We start from the raw sequence: 20239 nt of genomic DNA on the forward strand, positions 1-20239 counted from the left end.
GAGCAGCGAGTGGTCAGGGTCTGGAATGCACCGCCTGATAGCGTGGCGGAGGCAGGTTCAATTGAAGAGGGAATGAGATGATTATTTGAAAAGAAAGCATGTGCTGGGTTACGTGGAGAAGGCAGGAGAATGGCACGAAGTGAAATGTTCATTGGGAGAGCTGGTGCAGTCACGACGGGCGGAATGGGCTCCTTGTGCAGTGTAAGGATTGTGTGAACGTGGATGTAGACGTTTCCGAGTAGCTGTGTAAAGTGTGTGAGCTTTGAGGTGTGAGTTTTGACTGTTGCTGTATCAGCAGCAGCAGCAGCAGCGGGCGGGAGCGGCAGCAGAGAGCTGGTTGAAAATGTTGTGAGGCGAAAGGTGCAGCTGAGAGAGTGTTTGAGAGGTGTATTTGCAAGTGAAAGATGTTTTTGTATGAGTGAGGTAGAGTGTTTGTGAGATGAGAGTGGTGTCTGTGAGCGTTGGGTGAGCGTGCGTGTTTTTTGTGTGTAGATGGTGCGGGTGAGTGAGAAAGAAAGAAAGTTGGGTTTTGAAAGATGTGCATGTTGAAAAGTAAAGAAAGCAGATGTTTGTAAGAAAACTATTTTTAGCATTGAAAATCCCCTGGAAAGGGGTGGTGCACCATTCCCAGAGATACTGCAATACCGGGTCGATGCGTGGAGTGGACGGAGCAAGCCCCTATTCCATCTCCCTGCTCCAAAAATCAATTTAATATATGGTCCCCAGATAAGGGACGTATCAGATATTAAACTGATAAGAACAGATTTTTTTTTTTTTTTTTTTGTAAAAATATACTTTATTCATAAAATATCTTCAATCACATTCCAAACCATTTCAAAAACAACATTACAAGGGTACAATCCAGGTTAAACTTTTACAAAATGTATCACCAGGTGCATCAGTACAAACAATATTACAATCATTTACAGCCTTTCATTTTGATCTGTACAGCCCGAGGGGCTCTAAACAGTTCCCAGTCTCTCGGTGCGCTGTGGTAGAAAGGTCTTAGACAGCGACCCTTCCCCATTGCGCCTTTGCGGCAGCTGCCCCAAGCTTTAGTGCGTCCCTCAGCACGTAGTCCTGGACTTTGGATTGTGCCAGTCCGCAACAATCGGTCGGGGACAACTCTTTGCGCTGGAAGACCAACAAGTTTCGGGCAGACCAAAGCGCCTCTTTCACCGAGTTGATGATCCTCCAGCTGCAGTCGATGTTTGTCTCGGTGTGTGTCCCTGGGAACAGCCCGTAGAGCACAGAGTCCTGTGTCACAGAACTGCTCGGGATGAACCTCGACAGCAACCACTGCATCTCTCTCCAGACTTTCTTTGCAAAGGCACAATCCACAAGGAGGTGAACAACGGTCTCTTCCCCACCACAGCCACCTCGAGGGCAACGTGCAGAGGGGGTGAGCCTCCTGGCGTGTAGGAAGGATCTGACGGGGAGGGCCTTTCTCACCACCAGCCAAGCCACGTCTTGGTGTTTGTTGGAAAGTTCTGGCGATGAGGCATTCTGCCAAATGACTTTGACAGTCTGCTCGGGGAACCATCCCACAGGGTCCACCCTCTCCTTTTCCCTCAGGGCCTCTAGGACGTTACGTGCTGACCACTGCCTGATGGACTTGTGGTCAAAGGTGTTTTTCTGCATAAATTTTTCCACCAGGGACAGGTGTTGCTGTACGTGGCGCAGGTCTGGCCCATTCCTCACTCCTGCGCTGTGGCGATCACGCCAGCCATCTTCCGCTTTATCTGGAGGTCAAAAGTGGATCCTGTTTGCAGGGACATGATGTAAAAAAACTCTGGATGAAGGGGGAAAAAACATGCCCAACATCACCCTCATCCTGATGGCCACCTTTGTGTATGGCAGTATCAAGCTGTGTGTAGACCCAAACACCAAGCGTCACTACGTGCTGAGGTTCTACCTGTCCCTGGTGTTGCGAAGGATGGGTCTGGCCACCCTGCCGCGGAACGCTCCAAGTGCCGTATCACCTGCCCCGTGTGGAAAAACTTATGCAGAGAAACACCTTTGTCCGCAAGTCCATCAGGCAGTGGTTAGCACGTATCACCCTAGAGGCCCTGCGGGAAAAGGAGATGGTGGATTCCGGCGGACGGTTCGCCGAACAGACCGTCAGGGTCATTTGGCAGAATGCCTCATCACCAGAACTCTGAAGAGAGTGGCCGTGGTTCTTGTCGAGGTGCATCCCGAGCAGTTCCGTGACACAGGTATGGACTCTGTGCTCCAGGGGCTGTTCCCAGGGACACACGCCGAGACAAACATCAACTACCGCCGGAGGATCCACTCGGTGAAAGACACTCTTTGGCTGTCCGAAACTTGTTGGTCTTCCATTGCAAAGAGTTGGCACATTCCAAGGTCCAGGACTACGTGCTGAGGGACGCACTAAAGTTTGGGGCAAAGGCGTAATGGAGAAAGGTCGCTGTCTACGGTTGCGCTAGATGTGTCGTGTAACTGGCAGGTAATGGAAAATTTCGAGAAACACTCAGTCACAAGGGAGAACACGTGACAGGCATGAGAGACAATCCATGAGTCTTTGTAGCTGAGTTTCCGTGTGAGCAACTAGCTCACAGCGCAGAGGAGTTCTTCGATCGAGGCCTGCTGTATTTTTGTCTTTGCTTTCAGCTTGAGCAGTCAAAGAACAAAGAAGAAAAAAAAGTACAGCACAGGAACAGGCACTTCGGCCCTCCAAGCCTGCGCCGATCGGTCTGTGGAGCTTGCCAGCTGACCAGGTATGCAGCTAAAGTCCTTCCACATCTACAGGGAAGGCAAAGTCAGCAGCGTTTCTCCCAGAGTGTAGAGAGTCCTTGGAACTCTCTTCCTCGAAAGGTGGTGGAAACAGAGTCTTTGAATATTTTCAAGACAGAGCTGGATAGACTAACAAGGCGGGGTTGGAAGGTTATCGCTGGTAGGCAGGAATGTGGGGTTGAGGTTACAATCGGATCAGCCATGATCTTCTGAGTAGTGGAGCAGGCTCTTGGGGCCCAGTGGCCTACTCCTGCTCCTAAGTTGTATGTTCATACATGTAGGGGCATTACTTTTTACTGATTCCAGTGCTTCTCCTGCACTGAACCTGGAGAGTACTACGTCAGCTGCTGTTGAGTTGTTTCCTGATGCCCTGCTTTCTTTTGTACGAGCTGTCTAGCATCCTCGTTTATGGGCTTCCTTTGCTTGGCATTGGGCCTTCTTTTGGGCTGACTGTTGGTCTATTTCCTTTACGGGATGTCAGCATGACATCACCAGAAGGGAAATGTGTCATGTTATGAAGTCACAGTAAATAAGTCCAATGCATTATATCATTATAATAACACAAGATGATGATCAGCAGTGAGAAGGCAGGTGGCAGCAAGGATAAGTACAGGTACGACACAGCGAACAGCCTTAGATCCTGTTAAAATGTTGAAAATGTTTCTCCCCTTCTCGAAGATTATTTCCTTCAAAATTTTAGAAATCTTTCAGCTTCAACCAGAAGTCACACACAAGCCAAACAACAAAACCACCTGCGTGCACAGCACAGCACACCATCTGCCAGCCTGCAATGATGTCGGCTCTCTTTTAATCACCTTTTCCCCTCCAATCAGTCCTATTCAGCAGGCAAGCAAAGGAGCGCAGAAAATACATCTGCACGGCTGTTTCTAACTTCTAGAAAGGGAACAGCCTTATCCTAGGAAAGTGAAAAATATCTATACTGTCACAAAGTGATGAACTTGAACTGCAAAACACCACGCTTACCTGAGCTTGTGTCACAGTTTTTGCTGTCTATCTCAGTCAGTATTCTCAGTCGTCCATCCTGGCTTCTTGCTCTCTCTGCAGCTTTCAGATGCCTCCCCTTGGCCGGCCTCAGTGCTCAGTGATAGATCAGCGCTCGGTATTATTTCTGTCCTCAGTGGTAACTGCTAGGGGAGAAAGGCTTGACTTTTTCAATCACCTTTTACCTCAGTAAAATCCAAGTAGAACCTAAAGTGGCAATGCTTCTCCCTCTCAGCACCCAACATGTCTTGCCTTTTCTTCAGGTTGGATTTGAGGAAGCACTACAGTTGCTGCCTGGCTGCCATTTCAAGTACAGAGACAAGGGGCAGCCCCATGACCCCTCCCCCGACTCCTGCACAATATGCAAATGTAGCACATTGTCTGAGTGCAATTTGGGAGCTGAAGACGGTTTCACAGTGGGATACAAGATATGAGGAGAGGTTTCCTCACAGACACACCGCCACATAAGCCCCTTTAAATTTGCGCGGCTGTGCAAAAAGTTTAATGGGCCCGCACACTTAAACAAATCGGTCACGCACTGTAATGACTCGCCTCATTCAGTTCAACAGAAATTAGGATCATGTTTTTAACCTGTGCCCTAGTTTTAAAATATTTTGTGTTCCATATTTACTTTCTCAATTTGTTATTAATTTACTTTACATTGCTTTATATTCTATTTTGTCTTGGACATGCATCACGGTTCGTTCAATCTCACTGGTTAAGAAAATTAAAATATTTAGTTTGATCAGGGTCTTACACTTGTCAAGAGGAGCCCTTTCAAATACTGGCCTGCTTTTGGAGGCCTGAAGTCACTGGAGCTGCACAAGTCAAGACGACTGAAGGCCTGATTCGCTGTGTAATATACGATGCAGCATCTTGTTGCACTAGCAGGCAGGAAGGAGTTTTCTGCAATGCAGTTTAAAGGCTTGATACACTAAGTACACGTTCATTTCAGGTTTGTCATTTCAGGACGCTGCGTGTTTTTTTGCTCTGTTTTCTGACTCTGAAATTCTAATTCAGACTGTGGAGAAGAGCTGTTGTTGCTGCTGTTGGTTTTCTTTGTAACTGTTGTCGTTTTTTTGTGGAGAAATATACCTTATCCATAAAATATCTGAAAGAACATTACAAAACATTTCAAAATGGCCATCGCAAAAAGTGCAATCATATTCCAGTTTTTCAAATAGATCATGTCGCACCCTGCGACGCTTCAATACGATCAATGAACATTACAGACATTTCAACATGCTGATTACAGGCAGTCAGACAGTGCAATAGTATTCAAGTTATCTACATAGATCATGTTGCACTCTGAGGTGCTTCAATACAATTGTGATAAATGTAATATTCACTGCATACATTCAATGTGAGTCTTTCAGGCCGAGGGGTCTATACCTTTCCCAGTCCCTCGGTGCACTATGGCTGAAAGGTCTTAGACAGCGACCGTTCCCCGCTGCGCATTTGTGGCGGCTGCCCCAAGCTTTAGTGCGTCCCTCAGCACGTAGTCCTCGGCCTTGGAATGTGCCAGCCAGTCTGCAACACTCTGCTGGGGACAACTCATTGCGCTGGAAGACCAACAAGTTTCGGGCAGACCAAAGAGCGTCTTTCACCGAGTAGATGATCCTCCACCTGCTTGTCTCGATGTGCGTCCCTGTCCCTGGGATCAACACGTAGAGCACAGAGACCTGTGTCACAGAACTGCTTGGGATGAACCGCGACAAAAACCACGGCAACTCTCTGCAGACCTTCTTTGCAAACGCACATTCCACAAAGAGGTGAACAACGGTCTCGTCCCCACGACAGCCACCTCGAGGTCAACATGCAGAGAGGCTGAGACTTCAGGAAGGATCTGACGGGGAGGGCATTTCTCACCACCAGCCAAGCTACGTCTTGGTGCTTGTTGGAAAGTTCTGGAGACGAGGCATTCTGCCAAACGACTTTGACAGTCTGCTCGGGGAAACATCGCACAGGATCCACCATCTCCTTTCCCCGCAGGGCCTATAGGACGTTACGTGCCGACCACTGCCTGATGGACTTGGGGTCAAAGGTGTTTTTCTGCATAAAGTTTTCCACCAGGGACAGGTGGTACGGCACGGTCCAACTACTTGGAGCGTTCCGCGGCAGCGTGGCCACACCCATCCTTCGCTAAACCGGGGACAGGTAGAACCTCAGCACGTAGTGACACCTGGTGTTTGCGTACCGAGGGTCTACGCACAGCTTGATACAGCCGCACACAAAGGTGGCCATCAGTATGAGGGCGATGTTGGGCACGTTTATTCCCCCTTTATCTAGAGGCTTATACAGCGCGTCCCTGCGGACACGATCCATTTTCGACCTCCAGATAAAGCGGAAGATGGCTCGGGTGATCGCCATCGCGCAGCAGTCTGGAATGGGCCAGACCTGCGCCATGTACAGCAACAGCGAGAGTGCCTCACACCTGATGACCAGGTTCTTACCCGCAACGGAGAGGAAGCGTCGCTCCCAGATTCCCAGTTTCCTTTTCACCATAGACACTGGATCCTTCCAGTTTCTAACGCATACCCCGGTCCCTCTGAACCATATCCCCAGCACCTTCAGGCCGTCAGCACTGACGGTGAAGGGGACAAAGGATCGGTCAGCCCAGTTCCCAAAGAACATGGCCTCGCTCTTCCCACGATTTACCTTGGCTCCCGAGTCCAGTTCGAACTGGTCGCAGATGTGGATCAGTCTGCACACCGACAGCGGATCAGAACAGAAGACGGCGACATCGTCCATGTACAGGGAGGCTTTGATCTGAGTGCCTCCACTGCCTGGGATCGTAACTCCTCTAATGCCCGGATCCTTCCTGATGGACTCAGCAAAGAACAGGCGAGAGAGGACAGCCCTGCCTGACTCCAGATTTAATTGGAAAGCTATCTGATTCCCACCCATTGATTGAGACTGCGCTACTGATGTTAGTGTAGAGTAGGATCCAACTGGATCCAATTGCGAATTCCCTCCCCAAACCCCATTTTGAGAGCACATCCACCATGTAGGTGTGCGATATTCTGTCAAAGGCTTTCTCCTAATCCAGGCTGATGAGGCAGGTGTCCACACCCCTGTCCTGCACATAGGCAATCGTATCCCTGAGCAGCGCCAGGCTGTCAGAGATCTTCCTGCCCGGCACAGAGCAGGTCTGGTCAGGGTGAATCACCAATTCCAGAGCGGATTTGACCCGATTGGCGATGACCTTGGACAGAATCTTATAGTCCACATTCAACAGTGAAATGGGTCGCCAATTTCTAATTTCCTCCCTTTCTTCCTTGTGCTTGTAGATGAGGGTGATGATGCCTTTCCTCATGGATTCTGACATACTGCCGGCCAGGAGCATACTCTCGTACACTCCTAGCAGGTCTGGGCCGATCAAGTCCCACAGAGCCGAATACAACTCCACCGGCAAGCCGTCGCTTCTGGGGAGATTTACTCTTCTCGAAGGACTCAAGGGCCTAAGTCAGTTCGTCAGGAGTTCGCGGTTTGTCCAGCCTCTCCCGTGTACTGTCGCCTGAGACCTCCGTGATAGAGGACAAGGAGGACTGGGAGGCCGTGCTGTCCGTCGGCTTCACGTCATAAAATCCGGCATAAAAGGATTTGCTGATCCTCAAAATGTCGGACTGCGCTGACTTTACTGATCCGTCTTCTTCATTCAGGCTGCTGATCACAGAGCTCTCTCTCTGTTCCTTTTGGAAGAAGAAACGTGAGCACGTCTCATCCTGCTCCACGGAGCGGGCTCTGGAATGGAAGATGTTCTTGGAGGCAAAGGGCTAGGCTTGCTGGCTCTTCACCTCTTGGAGTTCTTCCTTGACATCGACCCCCACCGACTGCAGCCGCAGCAGATTCTGCATGTTTTTCTGGAGTCGGGACATTTCCCTCTCTTCCTTTCTAGCTTTCTGGATGCTTTTGAGGATGAAAAACCTCTTGGTGTTTCCCTTGATCGCTTCCCACCAGTGTGTCAGGGACTCAAAGAGGGGTTTCATGGTTCTCCAACCTTCATAAGCCCTCTTGAGCTCCTCAATGTTCTCTGGGGTCAGCAGTTGCACGAATAGCTTCCATGCCCCCCTGCCCACCCTCAGGTCCTTCTCCAAGTGGCAGTCCGCCAGTAGGAGGCAGTGGTCAGAGAAGAACAACGGCTTGACCTCGGTGGATCTGACTGTGAATGCACGGGACACAAACAGGAAGTCTATCCTGGAACGAATGGACCCGTCTGGCCGCGACCAGGTGTATCTACGCTGCGCTCCGTCTGCAGGGTTGCTGAAGACGTCGTGCAGCTTGGCATCCTTAACTGTTTCCATCAGGGATCTGGACGTAGCGTCCAATCTGCTGCCGGCCCTGCCGGATCGTCCAGCCGCATCGATGATGCAGTTGAAGTCACCGCCCAGAATGACCGGCCTGGAGGTCGCCAGCAGCAGTGGGAGCTGCTGAAAAACCTCCAGCCGCTCAGCTCCTTGTGACGGGCCATACACGTTAATTAACCGGAGTGGAGCGTTCTTGTACATTACGTCTGCTACGAGGAGTCGCCCGCCCACCACCTCCTTCACCTCGGAGACGGTGAAGTTGCCTCCCCGCAGCAGAATACCCAGGCCGGAGGAACGAGAGTCATTTCCGCCCGACCAGATCGATGGCCCATGGGACCACCACCGTGACCATTGCCTGTAGGAGCTGAACTGGATAACCTCACTTATCCACGTTAAACTCCATCTGCCAAATTTTGGCCCATTCACCTAACCTGTCCATATCCATTTGTAAATTTCTCATTTCTTCACTGCAACTTACTTTCCCACCTATTTTGGTGTCATCTGCAAATTTAGCTATGGTACCTTCTACTCCTGAATCCAAGTAAATAGTTGGGGCCCAAGGACCGAACCCTGTGGCACCCCACTAGTTACAGCTTGCCATCCACAAAAGACCCATTTATCCTGACTCTCTGCTTTCTGTTGGTTAGCCAAAGCTCTATCCAAGCAAATATATTACCCTTAGCTGCGTGTGATCTTATCTTGTGTATTAATCTTTTGTGCGGCACCTTATCAAATGCCTTCTGGAAGTCCAGACATACTACATCTACAGGATCGCCATTATCCACTTTGCTTGTCACATCTTCAAAGAACTCTAGCAATTTAGTCAAACACGATTTAGTCTTCATAAAGCCATGCTGACTCTGATGGATTGCATTTTGACTTGCATTTTAGGAGGGTAGTGAAGGCATTGGAGAGAGTGCAGAAGAGGTTTACGAGTTTGGTTCCAGGGGCGAGGAAGTTGAGTTATGAAGTAAGATTGGAGAAGTTGGGACTGTATTCCTTGGGGAAAAGAAGTCTGAGAGGAGACTTGATAGAGGTATTGAAAATCATGAGGTATCTGGAGAGAGTAGATAGGGAGAAACTGCTTGCACCGATGAAAGGATCGAGAAGGAGCGGGCACAGGTTTAAAGTAACTAGCAGAAGAAGCAAAAGTGATAGGAGCAGCGAGTGGTCAGGGTCTGGAATGCACCGCCTGATAGCGTGGCGGAGGCAGGTTCAATTGAAGAGGGAATGAGATGATTATTTGAAAAGAAAGCATGTGCTGGGTTACGTGGAGAAGGCAGGAGAATGGCACGAAGTGAAATGTTCATTGGGAGAGCTGGTGCAGTCACGACGGGCGGAATGGGCTCCTTGTGCAGTGTAAGGATTGTGTGAACGTGGATGTAGACGTTTCCGAGTAGCTGTGTAAAGTGTGTGAGCTTTGAGGTGTGAGTTTTGACTGTTGCTGTATCAGCAGCAGCAGCAGCAGCGGGCGGGAGCGGCAGCAGAGAGCTGGTTGAAAATGTTGTGAGGCGAAAGGTGCAGCTGAGAGAGTGTTTGAGAGGTGTATTTGCAAGTGAAAGATGTTTTTGTATGAGTGAGGTAGAGTGTTTGTGAGATGAGAGTGGTGTCTGTGAGCGTTGGGTGAGCGTGCGTGTTTTTTGTGTGTAGATGGTGTGGGTGAGTGAGAAAGAAAGAAAGTTGGGTTTTGAAAGATGTGCATGTTGAAAAGTAAAGAAAGCAGATGTTTGTAAGAAAACTATTTTTAGCATTGAAAATCCCCTGGAAAGGGGTGGTGCACCATTCCCAGAGATACTGCAATACCGGGTCGATGCGTGGAGTGGACGGAGGAAGCCCCTATTCCATCTCCCTGCTGCAAAAATCAATTTAATATATGGTCCCCAGATAAGGGACGTATCAGATATTAAACTGATAAGAACAGATTTTTTTTTTTTTTTGTAAAAATATACTTTATTCATAAAATATCTTCAATCACATTCCAAACCATTTCAAAAACAACATTACAAGGGTACAATCCAGGTTAAACTTTTACAAAATGTATCACCAGGTGCATCAGTACAAACAATATTACAATCATTTACAGCCTTTCATTTTGAGCTGTACAGCCCGAGGGGCTCTAAACAGTTCCCAGTCTCTCGGTGCGCTGTGGCAGAAAGGTCTTAGACAGCGACCCTTCCCCATTGCGCCTTTGCGGCAGCTGCCCCAAGCTTTAGTGCGTCCCTCAGCACGTAGTCCTGGACTTTGGATTGTGCCAGTCCGCAACAATCGGTCGGGGACAACTCTTTGCGCTGGAAGACCAACAAGTTTCGGGCAGACCAAAGCGCCTCTTTCACCGAGTTGATGATCCTCCAGCTGCAGTCGATTTTTGTCTCGGTGTGTGTCCCTGGGAACAGCCCGTAGAGCACAGAGTCCTGTGTCACAGAACTGCTCGGGATGAACTTCGACAGCAACCACTGCATCTCTCTCCAGACTTTCTTTGCAAAGGCACAATCCACAAGGAGGTGAACAACGGTCTCTTCCCCACCACAGCCACCTCGAGGGCAACGTGCAGAGGGGGTGAGCCTCCTGGCGTGTAGGAAGGATCTGACGGGGAGGGCCTTTCTCACCACCAGCCAAGCCACGTCTTGGTGTTTGTTGGAAAGTTCTGGCGATGAGGCATTCTGCCAAATGACTTTGACAGTCTGCTCGGGGAACCATCCCACAGGGTCCACCCTCTCCTTTTCCCTCAGGGCCTCTAGGACGTTACGTGCTGACCACTGCCTGATGGACTTGTGGTCAAAGGTGTTTTTCTGCATAAATTTTTCCACCAGGGACAGGTGTTGCTGTACGTGGCGCAGGTCTGGCCCATTCCTCACTCCTGTGCTGTGGCGATCACGCCAGCCATCTTCCGCTTTATCTGGAGGTCAAAAGTGGATCCTGTTTGCAGGGACATGATGTAAAAAAACTCTGGATGAAGGGGGAAAAAACATGCCCAACATCACCCTCATCCTGATGGCCACCTTTGTGTATGGCAGTATCAAGCTGTGTGTAGACCCAAACACCAAGCGTCACTACGTGCTGAGGTTCTACCTGTCCCTGGTGTTGCGAAGGATGGGTCTGGCCACCCTGCCGCGGAACGCTCCAAGTGCCGTATCACCTGCCCCGTGTGGAAAAACTTATGCAGAGAAACACCTTTGTCCGCAAGTCCATCAGGCAGTGGTTAGCACGTATCACCCTAGAGGCCCTGCGGGAAAAGGAGATGGTGGATTCCGGCGGACGGTTCGCCGAACAGACCGTCAGGGTCATTTGGCAGAATGCCTCATCACCAGAACTCTGAAGAGAGTGGCCGTGGTTCTTGTCGAGGTGCATCCCGAGCAGTTCCGTGACACAGGTATGGACTCTGTGCTCCAGGGGCTGTTCCCAGGGACACACGCCGAGACAAACATCAACTACCGCCGGAGGATCCACTCGGTGAAAGACACTCTTTGGCTGTCCGAAACTTGTTGGTCTTCCATTGCAAAGAGTTGGCACATTCCAAGGTCCAGGACTACGTGCTGAGGGACGCACTAAAGTTTGGGGCAAAGGCGTAATGGAGAAAGGTCGCTGTCTACGGTTGCGCTAGATGTGTCGTGTAACTGGCAGGTAATGGAAAATTTCGAGAAACACTCAGTCACAAGGGAGAACACGTGACAGGCATGAGAGACAATCCATGAGTCTTTGTAGCTGAGTTTCCGTGTGAGCAACTAGCTCACAGCGCAGAGGAGTTCTTCGATCGAGGCCTGCTGTATTTTTGTCTTTGCTTTCAGCTTGAGCAGTCAAAGAACAAAGAAGAAAAAAAAGTACAGCACAGGAACAGGCACTTCGGCCCTCCAAGCCTGCGCCGATCGGTCTGTGGAGCTTGCCAGCTGACCAGGTATGCAGCTAAAGTCCTTCCACATCTACAGGGAAGGCAAAGTCAGCAGCGTTTCTCCCAGAGTGTAGAGAGTCCTTGGAACTCTCTTCCTCGAAAGGTGGTGGAAACAGAGTCTTTGAATATTTTCAAGACAGAGCTGGATAGACTAACAAGGCGGGGTTGGAAGGTTATCGCTGGTAGGCAGGAATGTGGGGTTGAGGTTACAATCGGATCAGCCATGATCTTCTGAGTAGTGGAGCAGGCTCTTGGGGCCCAGTGGCCTACTCCTGCTCCTAAGTTGTATGTTCATACATGTAGGGGCATTACTTTTTACTGATTCCAGTGCTTCTCCTGCACTGAACCTGGAGAGTACTACGTCAGCTGCTGTTGAGTTGTTTCCTGATGCCCTGCTTTCTTTTGTACGAGCTGTCTAGCATCCTCGTTTATGGGCTTCCTTTGCTTGGCATTGGGCCTTCTTTTGGGCTGACTGTTGGTCTATTTCCTTTACGGGATGTCAGCATGACATCACCAGAAGGGAAATGTGTCATGTTATGAAGTCACAGTAAATAAGTCCAATGCATTATATCATTATAATAACACAAGATGATGATCAGCAGTGAGAAGGCAGGTGGCAGCAAGGATAAGTACAGGTACGACACAGCGAACAGCCTTAGATCCTGTTAAAATGTTGAAAATGTTTCTCCCCTTCTCGAAGATTATTTCCTTCAAAATTTTAGAAATCTTTCAGCTTCAACCAGAAGTCACACACAAGCCAAACAACAAAACCACCTGCGTGCACAGCACAGCACACCATCTGCCAGCCTGCAATGATGTCGGCTCTCTTTTAATCACCTTTTCCCCTCCAATCAGTCCTATTCAGCAGGCAAGCAAAGGAGCGCAGAAAATACATCTGCACGGCTGTTTCTAACTTCTAGAAAGGGAACAGCCTTATCCTAGGAAAGTGAAAAATATCTATACTGTCACAAAGTGATGAACTTGAACTGCAAAACACCACGCTTACCTGAGCTTGTGTCACAGTTTTTGCTGTCTATCTCAGCCAGTATTCTCAGTCGTCCATCCTGGCTTCTTGCTCTCTCTGCAGCTTTCAGATGCCTCCCCTTGGCCGGCCTCAGTGCTCAGTGATAGATCAGCGCTCGGTATTATTTCTGTCCTCAGTGGTAACTGCTAGGGGAGAAAGGCTTGACTTTTTCAATCACCTTTTACCTCAGTAAAATCCAAGTAGAACCTAAAGTGGCAATGCTTCTCCCTCTCAGCACCCAACATGTCTTGCCTTTTCTTCAGGTTGGATTTGAGGAAGCACTACAGTTGCTGCCTGGCTGCCATTTCAAGTACAGAGACAAGGGGCAGCCCCATGACCCCTCCCCCGACTCCTGCACAATATGCAAATGTAGCACATTGTCTGAGTGCAATTTGGGAGCTGAAGACGGTTTCACAGTGGGATACAAGATATGAGGAGAGGTTTCCTCACAGACACACCGCCACATAAGCCCCTTTAAATTTGCGCGGCTGTGCAAAAAGTTTAATGGGCCCGCACACTTAAACAAATCGGTCACGCACTGTAATGACTCGCCTCATTCAGTTCAACAGAAATTAGGATCATGTTTTTAACCTGTGCCCTAGTTTTAAAATATTTTGTGTTCCATATTTACTTTCTCAATTTGTTATTAATTTACTTTACATTGCTTTATATTCTATTTTGTCTTGGACATGCATCACGGTTCGTTCAATCTCACTGGTTAAGAAAATTAAAATATTTAGTTTGATCAGGGTCTTACACTTGTCAAGAGGAGCCCTTTCAAATACTGGCCTGCTTTTGGAGGCCTGAAGTCACTGGAGCTGCACAAGTCAAGACGACTGAAGGCCTGATTCGCTGTGTAATATACGATGCAGCATCTTGTTGCACTAGCAGGCAGGAAGGAGTTTTCTGCAATGCAGTTTAAAGGCTTGATACACTAAGTACACGTTCATTTCAGGTTTGTCATTTCAGGACGCTGCGTGTTTTTTTGCTCTGTTTTCTGACTCTGAAATTCTAATTCAGACTGTGGAGAAGAGCTGTTGTTGCTGCTGTTGGTTTTCTTTGTAACTGTTGTCGTTTTTTTGTGGAAAAATATACCTTATCCATAAAATATCTGAAAGAACATTACAAAACATTTCAAAATGGCCATCGCAAAAAGTGCAATCATATTCCAGTTTTTCAAATAGATCATGTCGCACCCTGCGACGCTTCAATACGATCAATGAACATTACAGACATTTCAACATGCTGATTACAGGCAGTCAGACAGTGCAATAGTATTCAAGTTATCTACATAGATCATGTTGCACTCTGAGGTGCTTCAATACAATTGTGATAAATGTAATATTCACTGCATACATTCAATGTGAGTCTTTCAGGCCGAGGGGTCTATACCTTTCCCAGTCCCTCGGTGCACTATGGCTGAAAGGTCTTAGACAGCGACCGTTCCCCGCTGCGCATTTGTGGCGGCTGCCCCAAGCTTTAGTGCGTCCCTCAGCACGTAGTCCTCGGCCTTGGAATGTGCCAGCCAGTCTGCAACACTCTGCTGGGGACAACTCATTGCGCTGGAAGACCAACAAGTTTCGGGCAGACCAAAGAGCGTCTTTCACCGAGTAGATGATCCTCCACCTGCTTGTCTCGATGTGCGTCCCTGTCCCTGGGATCAACACGTAGAGCACAGAGACCTGTGTCACAGAACTGCTTGGGATGAACCGCGACAAAAACCACGGCAACTCTCTGCAGACCTTCTTTGCAAACGCACATTCCACAAAGAGGTGAACAACGGTCTCGTCCCCACGACAGCCACCTCGAGGTCAACATGCAGAGAGGCTGAGACTTCAGGAAGGATCTGACGGGGAGGGCATTTCTCACCACCAGCCAAGCTACGTCTTGGTGCTTGTTGGAAAGTTCTGGAGACGAGGCATTCTGCCAAACGACTTTGACAGTCTGCTCGGGGAAACATCGCACAGGATCCACCATCTCCTTTCCCCGCAGGGCCTATAGGACGTTACGTGCCGACCACTGCCTGATGGACTTGGGGTCAAAGGTGTTTTTCTGCATAAAGTTTTCCACCAGGGACAGGTGGTACGGCACGGTCCAACTACTTGGAGCGTTCCGCGGCAGCGTGGCCACACCCATCCTTCGCTAAACCGGGGACAGGTAGAACCTCAGCACGTAGTGACACCTGGTGTTTGCGTACCGAGGGTCTACGCACAGCTTGATACAGCCGCACACAAAGGTGGCCATCAGTATGAGGGCGATGTTGGGCACGTTTATTCCCCCTTTATCTAGAGGCTTATACAGCGCGTCCCTGCGGACACGATCCATTTTCGACCTCCAGATAAAGCGGAAGATGGCTCGGGTGATCGCCATCGCGCAGCAGTCTGGAATGGGCCAGACCTGCGCCATGTACAGCAACAGCGAGAGTGCCTCACACCTGATGACCAGGTTCTTACCCGCAACGGAGAGGAAGCGTCGCTCCCAGATTCCCAGTTTCCTTTTCACCATAGACACTGGATCCTTCCAGTTTCTAACGCATACCCCGGTCCCTCTGAACCATATCCCCAGCACCTTCAGGCCGTCAGCACTGACGGTGAAGGGGACAAAGGATCGGTCAGCCCAGTTCCCAAAGAACATGGCCTCGCTCTTCCCACGATTTACCTTGGCTCCCGAGTCCAGTTCGAACTGGTCGCAGATGTGGATCAGTCTGCACACCGACAGCGGATCAGAACAGAAGACGGCGACATCGTCCATGTACAGGGAGGCTTTGATCTGAGTGCCTCCACTGCCTGGGATCGTAACTCCTCTAATGCCCGGATCCTTCCTGATGGACTCAGCAAAGAACAGGCGAGAGAGGACAGCCCTGCCTGACTCCAGATTTAATTGGAAAGCTATCTGATTCCCACCCATTGATTGAGACTGCGCTACTGATGTTAGTGTAGAGTAGGATCCAACTGGATCCAATTGCGAATTCCCTCCCCAAACCCCATTTTGAGAGCACATCCACCATGTAGGTGTGCGATATTCTGTCAAAGGCTTTCTCCTAATCCAGGCTGATGAGGCAGGTGTCCACACCCCTGTCCTGCACATAGGCAATCGTATCCCTGAGCAGCGCCAGGCTGTCAGAGATCTTCCTGCCCGGCACAGAGCAGGTCTGGTCAGGGTGAATCACCAATTCCAGAGCGGATTTGACCCGATTGGCGATGACCTTGGACAGAATCTTATAGTCCACATTCAACAGTGAAATGGGTCGCCAATTTCTAATTTCCTCCCTTTCTTCCTTGTGCTTGTAGATGAGGGTGATGATGCCTTTCCTCATGGATTCTGACATACTGCCGGCCAGGAGCATACTCTCGTACACTCCTAGCAGGTCTGGGCCGATCAAGTCCCACAGAGCCGAATACAACTCCACCGGCAAGCCGTCGCTTCTGGGGAGATTTACTCTTCTCGAAGGACTCAAGGGCCTAAGTCAGTTCGTCAGGAGTTCGCGGTTTGTCCAGCCTCTCCCGTGTACTGTCGCCTGAGACCTCCGTGATAGAGGACAAGGAGGACTGGGAGGCCGTGCTGTCCGTCGGCTTCACGTCATAAAATCCGGCATAAAAGGATTTGCTGATCCTCAAAATGTCGGACTGCGCTGACTTTACTGATCCGTCTTCTTCATTCAGGCTGCTGATCACAGAGCTCTCTCTCTGTTCCTTTTGGAAGAAGAAACGTGAGCACGTCTCATCCTGCTCCACGGAGCGGGCTCTGGAATGGAAGATGTTCTTGGAGGCAAAGGGCTAGGCTTGCTGGCTCTTCACCTCTTGGAGTTCTTCCTTGACATCGACCCCCACCGACTGCAGCCGCAGCAGATTCTGCATGTTTTTCTGGAGTCGGGACATTTCCCTCTCTTCCTTTCTAGCTTTCTGGATGCTTTTGAGGATGAAAAACCTCTTGGTGTTTCCCTTGATCGCTTCCCACCAGTGTGTCAGGGACTCAAAGAGGGGTTTCATGGTTCTCCAACCTTCATAAGCCCTCTTGAGCTCCTCAATGTTCTCTGGGGTCAGCAGTTGCACGAATAGCTTCCATGCCCCCCTGCCCACCCTCAGGTCTTCCTCCAAGTGGCAGTCCGCCAGTAGGAGGCAGTGGTCAGAGAAGAACACCGGCTTGACCTCGGTGGATCTGACTGTGAATGCACGGGACACAAACAGGAAGTCTATCCTGGAACGAATGGACCCGTCTGGCCGCGACCAGGTGTATCTACGCTGCGCTCCGTCTGCAGGGTTGCTGAAGACGTCGTGCAGCTTGGCATCCTTAACTGTTTCCATCAGGGATCTGGACGTAGCGTCCAATCTGCTTCCGGCCCTGCCGGATCGTCCAGCCGCATCGATGATGCAGTTGAAGTCCCCGCCCAGAATGACCGGCCTGGAGGTCGCCAGCAGCAGTGGGAGCTGCTGAAAAACCTCCAGCCGCTCAGCCCCTTGTGCCGGGCCGTACACGTTAATTAACCGGAGTGGAGCGTTCTTGTACATTACGTCTGCTACCAGGAGTCGCCCGCCCACCACCTCCTTGACCTCGGAGACGGTGAAGTTGCCTCCCCGCAGCAGAATACCCAGGCCGGAGGAACGAGAGTCGTTTCCGCCCGACCAGATCGATGGCCCGTGGGACCACCATCGTGACCATTGCCTGTAGGAGCTGAGGTGCGGTATCGCACACTCCTGCAGAAACAACAGGTCAGCTTTGACCTTGGCTAGGTAGTCCAAGGTCGCAACACATCGCGTAGTAGATTTAATGCTACGCACATTTATGGATACAATCTTTAAACCCATATTAAAGCATTTATTCTCCTACCAAACCCACTGTCTCTGAGAGTCCCAGACCTTTAGTCTGCTCCTTCATACCCGTAGTGAGCTCAAATTCCTTCACTTTGGATGGGCTGAGGTAGATCTCCTTGGCCGTGTTCTGCTCCAGTGGCATCTGGAGGTTCACGTAGTGAGCGGATTTTGAGATGACCTTTGCTGGAGAAGCTTCTCCAAAACTCACCCCCTCTGGGGGGTTGCTGTTCCCGGCTTCCTGGAGCTGGGGTGCGATGATTGCCTCACTGCTCCCAGATTCCAGGGGCTGTGGTGCACTGGCCTCCTCAGGTTGCAGGCAATGTTGGGGTGCGCTGGGCTCCTTGTTGTCTCCAATTTTCTGGAGCTCGGGTGTCTCGTCCTCCAACGCCCTGGAGCTTTGCCGCCTCTTCTGTCGGTGCCGCTCTGGCACTTCCTCATCCGAAGAGCTGCTGCCCTTGTCATCCGTGTCGGATGGGAGACGCCTCTTGCCGCTTCTCTGGGAAACGCCTTTGCTTCTTCTTCGCTCCCTCTTACTTTTCTTCTTCTTCACCGTCCGCCACTCCCCCTGCTGCTTTTCCACTGCTGCCTCCTCCTCCATTGATTCGCTGTCCTGAGGACTGGAAGGTTCAGGGGGTAGTGCTGTTGATTGGCTCTCTGTTGCCTCAATCTCTTTCTCCACCTTGTCTCTCTCTGTGTCCTCCTTTGTCCCGTTGAGCTCCCTGGGGGCCTTGGTGGTTGGAGTGACACGGAACCTTTCTTCTGCTTCCCCCTGGTCGGCTTTGGCTGCCTGTGCGTAAGTACGGCAGCGTTTGGGGCAGGCCCTGTAGAGGTGACTTGCCTCGCCACACAGGTTGCAGCACTTGGCCTGTTTGCAGTCTTTTGTCTGGTGCCCTTCCTGTTTGCAGATCTTGCAGAGGGAGGCGCTGCAGTTGGCCGCCACATGGCCAGCCTTGCCGCATGAGCGACAATGCTTGGGTTGCCCAGCGTAGACCAGGTAGCCACGGTTTCCCCCGATTGCGAAACTGGAAGGAGGGTGGAAAATGGCTCCCTTACCATCGGTCTTTAGCGTGACCTTAAACAGGCGTTTGCCTGTCCAGATCCCCAAGTCGTCTCGAATCTCGGTGCCGCTCCCCACCTTATCGAAGTACCTGGTGAGGAAGGTGACCACGTCGGCGACAGGGACGAAGGGGTTGTACACATGCACCATCACCTCACGTTCCCGTTGCAACGGCAGAGAAAAGTGCGGCTCCGCCGTCAGGATCTTCATCTCCGGCAGGTCTCTCTTCTCCTCGAACACCCTCAGGAGCCGGACGCAGTCTGCCACTCGCTTGAAAGTCACGTCGAAATAACCACCTTTGCGGGAGTCGTGCAGGGTGAAGATCTCCGTAGCTTGGAAGCCGCACGCCTTCAACAGGATCCTCCTGGTGAAGAAGCCCCGATCCATAGGTGATCCTCCTTCGTCGCTGTGGTTCACCGTGACTCGGACGGTGATAGGTAACCCACGGTATAGATTTGGATTGCGATTGGTTATCGCCCTTCCATCCCGACCTTGCCTTGGCAGGACCATGGTGTCGCCCCTGCAACACTTGATCTTAGCCGAAAGGCCGAGAAGCGATGAGAAAGAAAGAAAGTTGTGTTTTGAAAGATGTGCATGTTGAAAAGTAAAGAAAGCAGATGTTTGTAAGAAATCTATTTTTAGCATTGAAAATCCCCTGGAAAGGGGTGGTGCACCATTCCCAGAAATACTGCAATACCGGGTCGATGCGTGGAGTGGACGGAGCAAGCCCCTATTCCATCTCCCTGCTCCAAAAATCAATTTAATATATGGTCCCCAGATAAGGGACGTATCAGATATTAAACTGATAAGAACAGATTTTTTTTTTTTATTGTAAAAATATACTTTATTCATAAAAAATCTTCAATCACATTCAAAACCATTTCAAAAACAACATTACAAGGGTACAATCCAGGCCAAACCCCCACAAAATGTATCACCAGGTGCATCAGCACAAACAACATCACAATCATTCACAGCCCCCCACCCCGATCCGCACAGCCCGAGGGGCTCCAAACAGCTCCCAGTCTCTCGGCGCGCCGCGGCAGAAAGGCCCCAGACAGCGACCCCCCCCCACCGCGCCTTTGCGGCAGCTGCCCCAAGCTTTAGTGCGTCCCTCAGCACGTAGTCCTGGACTTTGGATTGTGCCAGTCCGCAACAATCGGTCGGGGACAACTCTTTGTGCTGGAAGACCAACAAGTTTCGGGCAGACCAAAGCGCGTCTTTCACCGAGTTGATGATCCTCCAGCTGCAGTCGATGTTTGTCTCGGTGTGTGTCCCTGGGAACAGCCCGTAGAGCACAGAGTCCTGTGTCACAGAACTGCTCGGGATGAACCTCGACAGCAACCACTGCATCTCTCTCCAGACTTTCTTTGCAAAGGCACAATCCACAAGGAGGTG

General features: G+C 50.4%; 1 non-coding gene and 2 pseudogenes across 1 annotated transcript; all 3 read right to left on the minus strand.

Moving 5' to 3' along the window:
• Window positions 1-611: 611 nt before the first annotated feature.
• Window positions 612-793, minus strand: LOC144669741 (U2 spliceosomal RNA). Its single transcript, XR_013573722.1, has one exon. It is a non-coding gene; the product is annotated as a U2 spliceosomal RNA (small nuclear RNA).
• A 9039-nt stretch (window positions 794-9832) lies between these two features.
• Window positions 9833-10010, minus strand: LOC144669853 (U2 spliceosomal RNA; annotated as a pseudogene).
• Window positions 10011-19504: 9494 nt separating this feature from the next.
• On the minus strand, window positions 19505-19682 carry LOC144669686 (U2 spliceosomal RNA; annotated as a pseudogene).
• Window positions 19683-20239: the final 557 nt, after the last annotated feature.

Source organism: Cetorhinus maximus, chromosome 29 (genome assembly GCF_964194155.1).
Source record: "Cetorhinus maximus chromosome 29, sCetMax3.hap1.1, whole genome shotgun sequence".
In the NCBI taxonomy this organism is placed as follows: domain Eukaryota; kingdom Metazoa; phylum Chordata; class Chondrichthyes; order Lamniformes; family Cetorhinidae; genus Cetorhinus; species Cetorhinus maximus.